Genomic DNA, 9758 nt, shown 5'->3' on the forward strand with positions numbered 1-9758 from the left:
GTGTAATCTTCATTAGAGTAATCTTTATTAGAGTAATCTTCATTAGAGTAATCTTTATTAGAGTAATTTTCATTAGAGTAATCTTCATTAGAGTAATCTTTATTAGAGTAATCTTCATTAGAGTAATGTTCATTCGTGTAATCTTCATTAGTGTAATCTTCATTAGTGTAATCTTCATTCGTGTAATCTTTATTAGAGTAATCTTCATATGTGTAATCTTCATATGTGTAATCTTCATTAGAGTAATCTTCATTAGAGTAATCTTTATTAGTGTAATCTTCATTAGAGTAATCTTCATTAGAGTAATCTTCATTAGAGTAATCTTTATTAGTGTAATCTTCATTAGAGTAATCTTCATTAGTGTAATCTTCATTAGAGTAATCTTCATTAGAGTAATCTTTATTAGTGTAATCTTCATTAGAGTAATCTTCATTAGTGTAATCTTCATTAGAGTAATCTTTATTAGAGTAATCTTCATTAGAGTAATCTTCATTAGAGTAATCTTCATTGGAGTACTCTTCATTCATGTAATCTTCATTGGAGTAATCTTCATTAGAGTAATCTTCATTAGTGTAATCTTTATTAGTGTAATCTTCATTAGAGTAATCTTCATTAGAGTAATGTTCATTAGAGTAATGTTCATTAGAGTAATCTTCATTAGAGTAATCTTCATTAGTGTAATCTTTATTAGTGTAATCTTCATTAGAGTAATCTTTATTAGAGTAATCTTCATTAGAGGAATCTTTATTAGTGTAATCTTCATTAGAGTAATCTTTATTAGAGTAATCTTCATTAGAGTAATCTTTATTAGAGTAATTTTCATTAGAGTAATCTTTATTAGAGTAATCTTCATTAGAGTAATGTTCATTCGTGTAATCTTCATTAGAGTAATCTTCATTAGAGTAATGTTCATTCGTGTAATCTTCATTAGAGTAATCTTCATTAGAGTAATCTTCATTAGTGTAATCTTCATTAGAGTAATCTTCATTAGAGTAATCTTCATTGGAGTACTCTTCATTCATGTAATCTTCATTGGAGTAATCTTCATTAGAGTAATCTTCATTGGAGTAATCTTCATTGGAGTAATCTTCATTAGAGTAATCTTCATTAGTGTAATCTTTATTAGTGTAATCTTCATTAGAGTAATCTTCATTAGTGTAATCTTTATTAGTGTAATCTTCATTAGAGTAATCTTCATTAGAGTAATGTTCATTAGAGTAATCTTCATTAGAGTAATCTTCATTAGTGTAATCTTTATTAGTGTAATTTTCATTAGAGTAATCTTCATTAGTGTAATCTTCATTAGAGTAATCTTCATTAGAGTAATCTTCATTAGAGTAATCTTTATTAGAGTAATCTTTATTAGTGTAATCTTCATTAGAGTAATGTTCATTCGTGTAATCTTCATTAGAGTAATCTTCATTAGAGTAATCTTCATTAGTGTAATCTTCATTAGAGTAATCTTCATTAGAGTAATCTTCATTGGAGTACTCTTCATTCATGTAATCTTCATTGGAGTAATCTTCATTAGAGTAATCTTCATTGGAGTAATCTTCATTGGAGTAATCTTCATTAGAGTAATCTTCATTAGTGTAATCTTTATTAGTGTAATCTTCATTAGAGTAATCTTCATTAGAGTAATGTTCATTAGAGTAATCTTCATTAGTGTAATCTTTATTAGTGTAATTTTCATTAGAGTAATCTTCATTAGTGTAATCTTTATTAGTGTAATCTTCATTAGAGTAATCTTCATTAGAGTAATCTTTATTAGAGTAATCTTCATTAGAGTAATCTTTATTAGTGTAATCTTCATTAGAGTAATGTTCATTCGTGTAATCTTCATTAGAGTAATCTTCATTAGAGTAATCTTTATTAGTGTAATCTTCATTAGAGTAATCTTTATTAGAGTAATCTTCATTAGAGTAATCTTATTAGTGTAATCTTCATTAGAGTAATGTTCATTCGTGTAATCTTCATTAGAGTAATGTTCATTAGAGTAATCTTTATTAGTGTAATCTTCATTAGAGTAATCTTTATTAGAGTAATCTTCATTAGAGTAATGTTCATTCGGGTAATCTTCATTAGAATAATCTTCATTAGAGTAATCTTCATTAGAGTAATCTTCATTGGAGTACTTTTCATTCATGTAATCTTCATTGGAGTAATCTTCATTAGAGTAATCTTCATTGGAGTAATCTTCATTGGAGTAATCTTCATTAGAGTAATCTTCATTAGTGTAATCTTTATTAGTGTAATCTTCATTAGAGTAATCTTCATTAGAGTAATGTTCATTAGAGTAATCTTCATTAGAGTAATCTTCATTAGTGTAATCTTTATTAGTGTAATTTTCATTAGAGTAATCTTCATTAGTGTAATCTTTATTAGTGTAATCTTCATTAGAGTAATCTTCATTAGAGTAATCTTTATTAGAGTAATCTTCATTAGAGTAATCTTTATTAGAGTAATCTTTATTAGTGTAATCTTCATTAGAGTAATGTTCATTCGTGTAATCTTCATTAGAGTAATCTTCATTAGAGTAATCTTCATTAGTGTAATCTTCATTAGAGTAATCTTCATTAGAGTAATCTTCATTGGAGTACTCTTCATTCATGTAATCTTCATTGGAGTAATCTTCATTAGAGTAATCTTCATTGGAGTAATCTTCATTGGAGTAATCTTCATTAGAGTAATCTTCATTAGTGTAATCTTTATTAGTGTAATCTTCATTAGAGTAATCTTCATTAGAGTAATGTTCATTAGAGTAATCTTCATTAGTGTAATCTTTATTAGTATAATCTTCATTAGAGTAATCTTCATTAGAGTAATCTTTATTAGAGTAATCTTCATTAGAGTAATCTTTATTAGAGTAATCTTTATTAGTGTAATCTTCATTAGAGTAATGTTCATTCGTGTAATCTTCATTAGAGTAATCTTCATTAGAGTAATCTTCATTAGAGTAATCTTTATTAGAGTAATCTTCATTAGAGTAATCTTTATTAGAGTAATCTTCATTAGAGTAATGTTCATTCGTGTAATCTTCATTAGAATAATCTTCATTAGAGTAATGTACATTCGTGTAGTCTTCATCAGAGTAATCTTCATTAGAGTAATCTTCATTAGAGTAATGTTCATTCGTGTAATCTTCATTAGAGTAATCTTCATTAGAGTAATCTTCATTAGAGTAATGTTCATTAGAGTAATCTTTATTAGAGTAATCTTCATTGGAGTAATCTTTATTAGAGTAATCTTCATTAGAGTAATGTTCATTCGTGTAATCTTCATTAGAATAATCTTCATTAGAGTAATGTTCATTCGTGTAATCTTCATTAGAGTAATCTTCATTAGAGTAATCTTCATTAGTGTAATCTTCATTAGAGTAATCTTCATTAGTGTAATCTTCATTAGAGTAATCTTTATTAGAGTAATCTTCATTAGAGTAATCTTCATTAGAGGAATCTTCATTGGAGTAATCTTCATTTGAGTAATCTTTATTAGAGTAATCTTCATTAGAGGAATCTTCATTAGAGGAATCTTCATTAGAGTAATCTTCATTGGAGTAATCTTTATTAGTGTAATCTTCATTGGAGTACTTTTCATTCATGTAATCTTCATTGGAGTAATCTTCATTAGAGTAATCTTCATTAGTGTAATCTTCATTAGAGTAATCTTCATTAGAGTAATCTTTATTAGTGTAATCTTCATTAGAGTAATCTTCATTAGTGTAATCTTCATTAGAGTAATCTTTATTAGTGTAATCTTCATTAGAGTAATCTTCATTAGAGTAATCTTCATTGGAGTACTCTTCATTCATGTAATCTTCATTGGAGTAATCTTCTTTATTAGTGTAATCTTCATTAGAGTAATGTTCATTAGAGTAATGTTCATTAGAGTAATCTTCATTAGAGTAATCTTCATTAGTGTAATCTTTATTAGTGTAATCTTCATTAGAGTAATCTTTATTAGAGTAATCTTCATTAGAGGAATCTTTATTAGTGTAATCTTCATTAGAGTAATCTTTATTAGAGTAATCTTCATTAGAGTAATCTTTATTAGAGTAATTTTCATTAGAGTAATCTTTATTAGAGTAATCTTCATTAGAGTAATGTTCATTCGTGTAATCTTCATTAGAGTAATCTTCATTAGAGTAATGTTCATTCGTGTAATCTTCATTAGAGTAATCTTCATTAGAGTAATCTTCATTAGTGTAATCTTCATTAGAGTAATCTTCATTAGAGTAATCTTCATTGGAGTACTCTTCATTCATGTAATCTTCATTGGAGTAATCTTCATTAGAGTAATCTTCATTGGAGTAATCTTCATTGGAGTAATCTTCATTAGAGTAATCTTCATTAGTGTAATCTTTATTAGTGTAATCTTCATTAGAGTAATCTTCATTAGTGTAATCTTCATTAGAGTAATCTTCATTAGAGTAATGTTCATTAGAGTAATCTTCATTAGAGTAATCTTCATTAGTGTAATCTTCATTAGTGTAATCTTCATTAGAGTAATCTTCATTAGAGTAATCTTCATTAGAGTAATCTTTATTAGTGTAATCTTCATTAGAGTAATGTTCATTCGTGTAATCTTCATTAGAGTAATCTTCATTAGAGTAATCTTCATTAGTGTAATCTTCATTAGAGTAATCTTCATTAGAGTAATCTTCATTGGAGTACTCTTCATTCATGTAATCTTCATTGGAGTAATCTTCATTAGAGTAATCTTCATTGGAGTAATCTTCATTGGAGTAATCTTCATTAGAGTAATCTTCATTAGTGTAATCTTTATTAGTGTAATCTTCATTAGAGTAATCTTCATTAGAGTAATGTTCATTAGAGTAATCTTCATTAGTGTAATCTTTATTAGTGTAATCTTCATTAGAGTAATCTTCATTAGTGTAATCTTTATTAGTGTAATCTTCATTAGAGTAATCTTCATTAGAGTAATCTTTATTAGAGTAATCTTCATTAGAGTAATCTTTATTAGTGTAATCTTCATTAGAGTAATGTTCATTCGTGTAATCTTCATTAGAGTAATCTTCATTAGAGTAATCTTCATTAGAGTAATGTTCATTAGAGTAATCTTTATTAGTGTAATCTTCATTAGAGTAATCTTTATTAGAGTAATCTTCATTAGAGTAATGTTCATTCGGGTAATCTTCATTAGAATAATCTTCATTAGAGTAATCTTCATTAGAGTAATCTTCATTGGAGTACTTTTCATTCATGTAATCTTCATTGGAGTAATCTTCATTAGAGTAATCTTCATTGGAGTAATCTTCATTGGAGTAATCTTCATTAGAGTAATCTTCATTAGTGTAATCTTTATTAGTGTAATCTTCATTAGAGTAATCTTCATTAGAGTAATGTTCATTAGAGTAATCTTCATTAGAGTAATCTTCATTAGTGTAATCTTTATTAGTGTAATTTTCATTAGAGTAATCTTCATTAGTGTAATCTTTATTAGTGTAATCTTCATTAGAGTAATCTTCATTAGAGTAATCTTTATTAGAGTAATCTTCATTAGAGTAATCTTTATTAGAGTAATCTTTATTAGTGTAATCTTCATTAGAGTAATGTTCATTCGTGTAATCTTCATTAGAGTAATCTTCATTAGAGTAATCTTCATTAGTGTAATCTTCATTAGAGTAATCTTCATTAGAGTAATCTTCATTGGAGTACTCTTCATTCATGTAATCTTCATTGGAGTAATCTTCATTAGAGTAATCTTCATTGGAGTAATCTTCATTGGAGTAATCTTCATTAGAGTAATCTTCATTAGTGTAATCTTTATTAGTGTAATCTTCATTAGAGTAATCTTCATTAGAGTAATGTTCATTAGAGTAATCTTCATTAGTGTAATCTTTATTAGTGTAATCTTCATTAGAGTAATCTTCATTAGAGTAATCTTTATTAGAGTAATCTTCATTAGAGTAATCTTTATTAGAGTAATCTTTATTAGTGTAATCTTCATTAGAGTAATGTTCATTCGTGTAATCTTCATTAGAGTAATCTTCATTAGAGTAATCTTCATTAGAGTAATCTTCATTAGAGTAATCTTTATTAGAGTAATCTTCATTAGAGTAATCTTTATTAGAGTAATCTTCATTAGAGTAATGTTCATTCGTGTAATCTTCATTAGAATAATCTTCATTAGAGTAATGTACATTCGTGTAATCTTCATCAGAGTAATCTTCATTAGAGTAATCTTCATTAGAGTAATGTTCATTCGTGTAATCTTCATTAGAGTAATCTTCATTAGAGTAATCTTCATTAGAGTAATGTTCATTAGAGTAATCTTTATTAGAGTAATCTTCATTGGAGTAATCTTTATTAGAGTAATCTTCATTAGAGTAATGTTCATTCGTGTAATCTTCATTAGAATAATCTTCATTAGAGTAATGTTCATTCGTGTAATCTTCATTAGAGTAATCTTCATTAGTGTAATCTTCATTAGAGTAATCTTCATTAGTGTAATCTTCATTAGAGTAATCTTTATTAGAGTAATCTTCATTAGAGTAATCTTCATTAGAGTAATCTTCATTAGAGTAATCTTCATTAGAGTAATCTTTATTAGAGTAATCTTCATTAGAGGAATCTTCATTAGAGGAATCTTCATTAGAGTAATCTTCATTGGAGTAATCTTTATTAGAGTAATCTTCATTAGAGTAATCTTCATTAGAGGAATCTTTATTAGAGGAATCTTTATTAGAGTAATCTTCATTAGAGTAATCTTCATTAGAGGAATCTTTATTAGAGTAATCTTCATTAGAGTAATCTTCATTATTGTAATCTTTATTAGAGTAATCTTCATTAGTGTAATCTTCATTAGTGTAATCTTCATTAGTGTAATCTTCATTAGTGTAATCTTCATTAGTGTAATCTTTATTAGAGTAATCTTCATTAGAGTAATTTTCATTAGAGTAATCTTTATTAGAGTAATCTTCATTAGAGGAATCTTTATTAGTGTAATCTTCATTAGAGTAATCTTTATTAGAGTAATCTTCATTAGAGTAATCTTCATTAGAGTAATGTTCATTAGAGTAATGTTCATTAGAGTAATCTTCATTAGTGTAATCTTTATTAGTGTAATCTTCGTTAGAGTAATCTTCGTTAGAGGAATCTTTATTAGTGTAATCTTCATTAGAGTAATCTTTATTAGAGTAATCTTCATTAGAGTAATCTTTATTAGAGTAATCTTCATTAGAGTAATCTTCATTAGAGTAATCTTTATTAGAGTAATCTTCATTAGAGTAATGTTCATTCGTGTAATCTTCATTAGTGTAATCTTCATTAGTGTAATCTTCATTAGTGTAATCTTTATTAGAGTAATCTTCATATGTGTAATCTTCATATGTGTAATCTTCATTAGAGTAATCTTCATTAGAGTAATCTTCATTAGAGTAATCTTTATTAGTGTAATCTTCATTAGAGTAATCTTCATTAGAGTAATCTTCATTAGAGTAATCTTTATTAGTGTAATCTTCATTAGAGTAATCTTCATTAGTGTAATCTTCATTAGAGTAATCTTCATTAGAGTAATCTTTATTAGTGTAATCTTCATTAGAGTAATCTTCATTAGTGTAATTTTCATTAGAGTAATCTTTATTAGAGTAATCTTCATTAGAGTAATCTTCATTAGAGTAATCTTCATTAGAGTAATCTTCATTGGAGTAATCTTCATTCATGTAATCTTCATTGGAGTAATCTTCATTAGAGTAATCTTCATTAGTGTAATCTTTATTAGTGTAATCTTCATTAGAGTAATGTTCATTAGAGTAATGTTCATTAGAGTAATCTTCATTAGAGTAATCTTCATTAGAGTAATCTTTCATTAGTGTAATCTTCATTAGAGTAATCTTTATTAGAGTAATCTTCATTAGAGGAATCTTTATTAGTGTAATCTTCATTAGAGTAATCTTTATTAGAGTAATCTTCATTAGAGTAATCTTTATTAGAGTAATTTTCATTAGAGTAATCTTCATTAGAGTAATCTTTATTAGAGTAATCTTCATTAGAGTAATGTTCATTCGTGTAATCTTCATTAGAGTAATCTTCATTAGAGTAATGTTCATTCGTGTAATCTTCATTAGAGTAATCTTCATTAGAGTAATCTTCATTAGTGTAATCTTCATTAGAGTAATCTTCATTAGAGTAATCTTCATTGGAGTACTCTTCATTCATGTAATCTTCATTGGAGTAATCTTCATTAGAGTAATGTTCATTAGAGTAATCTTCATTAGAGTAATCTTCATTAGAGTAATCTTCATTAGTGTAATCTTTATTAGTGTAATCTTCATTAGAGTAATCTTCATTAGTGTAATCTTTATTAGTGTAATCTTCATTAGAGTAATCTTCATTAGAGTAATCTTCATTAGAGTAATCTTCATTAGTGTAATCTTTATTAGTGTAATCTTCATTAGAGTAATCTTCATTAGAGTAATCTTCATTAGAGTAATCTTTCATTAGAGTAATCTTTATTAGTGTAATCTTCATTAGAGTAATCTTCATTAGTGTAATCTTCATTAGAGTAATCTTCATTAGAGTAATCTTCATTAGAGTAATCTTCATTAGAGTAATCTTTATTAGTGTAATCTTCATTAGAGTAATCTTTATTAGAGTAATCTTCATTAGAGTAATCTTCATTAGTGTAATCTTCATTAGTGTAATCTTCATTAGAGTAATCTTTATTAGAGTAATCTTCATTAGAGTAATCTTCATTAGAGTAATCTTCATTAGAGTAATCTTCATTAGAGTAATCTTTATTAGTGTAATCTTCATTAGAGTAATCTTTATTAGAGTAATCTTCATTAGAGTAATCTTCATTAGAGTAATCTTCATTAGAGTAATCTTCATTAGTGTAATCTTTATTAGTGTAATCTTCATTAGAGTAATCTTCATTAGAGTAATCTTTATTAGGTAATCTTCATTAGAGTAATCTTCATTAGAGTAATCTTCATTAGAGTAATCTTCATTAGAGTAATCTTTATTAGAGTAATCTTTCATTAGAGTAATCTTCATTAGAGTAATCTTTATTAGAGTAATCTTCATTAGAGTAATCTTCATTAGGTAATCTTCATTAGTGTAATCTTCATTAGAGTAATCTTCATTAGAGTAATCTTTATTAGAGTAATCTTCATTAGAGTAATCTTCATTAGAGTAATCTTCATTAGAGTAATCTTCATTAGAGTAATCTTTATTAGTGTAATCTTCATTAGAGTAATCTTCATTAGAGTAATCTTCATTAGAGTAATCTTTATTAGAGTAATCTTCATTAGAGTAATCTTCATTAGTGTAATCTTCATTAGAGTAATCTTCATTAGAGTAATCTTCATTAGAGTAATCTTCATTAGAGTAATCTTCATTAGAGTAATCTTCATTAGAGTAATCTTCATTAGAGTAATCTTCATTAGAGTAATCTTCATTAGAGTAATCTTCATTAGGTAATCTTCATTAGAGTAATCTTCATTAGAGTAATCTTCATTAGTGTAATCTTTATTAGTGTAATCTTCATTAGAGTAATCTTCATTAGAGTAATCTTCATTAGAGTAATCTTCATTAGAGTAATCTTCATTAGAGTAATCTTTATTAGTGTAATCTTCATTAGAGTAATCTTTATTAGAGTAATCTTCATTAGAGGAATCTTTATTAGTGTAATCTTCATTAGAGTAATCTTTATTAGAGTAATCTTCATTAGAGTAATCTTTATTAGAGTAATCTTTCATTAGAGTAATCTTCATTAGAGTAATCTTTATTAGAGTA

Source organism: Colossoma macropomum, unplaced genomic scaffold (assembly GCF_904425465.1).
Source record: "Colossoma macropomum unplaced genomic scaffold, Colossoma_macropomum, whole genome shotgun sequence".
Taxonomy (NCBI): domain Eukaryota; kingdom Metazoa; phylum Chordata; class Actinopteri; order Characiformes; family Serrasalmidae; genus Colossoma; species Colossoma macropomum.